The sequence below is a fragment of the Copadichromis virginalis genome, linkage group LG2 (assembly GCF_057382275.1).
Source record: "Copadichromis virginalis isolate Kocher_CV1m ecotype Utaka linkage group LG2, C_Virginalis_male_GT1.1, whole genome shotgun sequence".
NCBI lineage: Eukaryota > Metazoa > Chordata > Actinopteri > Cichliformes > Cichlidae > Copadichromis > Copadichromis virginalis.
Genome location: NC_140619.1, coordinates 33636308 through 33637878, shown reverse-complemented (window position 1 = coordinate 33637878; position 1571 = coordinate 33636308).

Genomic DNA, 1571 nt, shown 5'->3' with positions numbered 1-1571 from the left:
TTTGAACATATCAACAAATGTGTCACATGATGTGAAATCTCAACATAAAATGTGCTGATAACAGAGAATCCATAGCAATAAAGTTTAATAAGAACTGTATAGATGTAAAATGTACATTTAAAAAATACCATTAAAGCAGGCAAAGAAAAAACTGCACCTTACTCTTTATCAGGGGACCTAAACATTATTATGTCCAGGATATTTGTGGCATATCATGGCATACAAATAACCTTTGTGATAATTTATCAAACACTGCACTCGATTTTAATGCGCATGAAACAATTATCTATTGTTCATCTCCATCAGTAGTACAAATGCTTGAATTTCTGCAGTCTTCCTATGATGTTATTAAGTCTTATTTAACTTTAGCTAGTGTTAAATGGATGCAAATCCAAGTATTTAGGTATCACTATAGAACAGAATGTGCAAATTAAAATTTACTTGGAAAGACCTGGGTCCCTGTTTCTTGGAATAATCTACAGAAGGAGCTGTAGTGATTACGACAGGGGATACTTTAAGTTCATCTTATTGGAGCAAGAGAATAGGTCTCTTGGTCAGTGTGACTATATTTTTAAAGCTGCTCTTGTAATGATCTGCATTACATATGTGGTTTGTGTTCATTAGTCTGTGCTGAATACCTGGATTGGAACTTTTAATCGCGATGAAACTTTTACCTGTATAATAAATTAATAAATGATAATAAATCAAGGATAGTAAAAATAGCAAACATGCTTTCGCTGTCATCATTACTACCAATAGAGCAGCTTGTTGATTCTGATAATCTGCCAGATGTTGCTATAAGAAATGTGAAAAGCACTTTTTTTCTTCTGCAGCCTGGCTCCTGTTTGCAAGTCTGTTGATCACACTGCGAGACACTTTATTCACTATTAAAAATGAAAGAATATAAAATGGAATTAATTAAATAGAAGAAAAAACATAACACTGGAAATGACACAGACTTATGATTGGTGGTATTTATTATATATTTTTCAGTGGCTGATTGACATACATATCCTTTAATATTTGCCAGGAGGTGCTGGGACACCCTCACATGCCTGATGAGGAGCAGAATTCTTGAAAATACCAGACTGTGAATCATGTAGTAGTGGCTGAGAGATTATTATCAAAACATCTCAAAACTACCAAAAGGCAATGTGGGAACCTCTCATTTACACTGTCTGGATAGTAGCCAACAGCATAAACATTTGTACCGATGGTTTCCGCTTTGAGACCTTTACACTGAGTTGTAGCTCCTCTTAGTGGTGAATGCTCATTATTAAATCTTTCTTCTTTTTCCCACCTTTTCTTTTCCAATCACTTATGTTTGGAAAAATAAATATTTTTCTGCCACTAAAAAAAAGAAATGATAAAGTAAAATGAGATAAAATAAACATTTATTGTCATCTGTAACTTATAAATTATTGGTTATTATCTCAAAATTTAAATGTACCAAGGTAAAAAATTTGAGAAAATAAGGTAGAAATACTATACAAACTACATTTTTTAAATACTTTTGTTTTTTTGATATAAACAACAAATTTTACAAAATTTAACCGACAGTTTACAGCTTA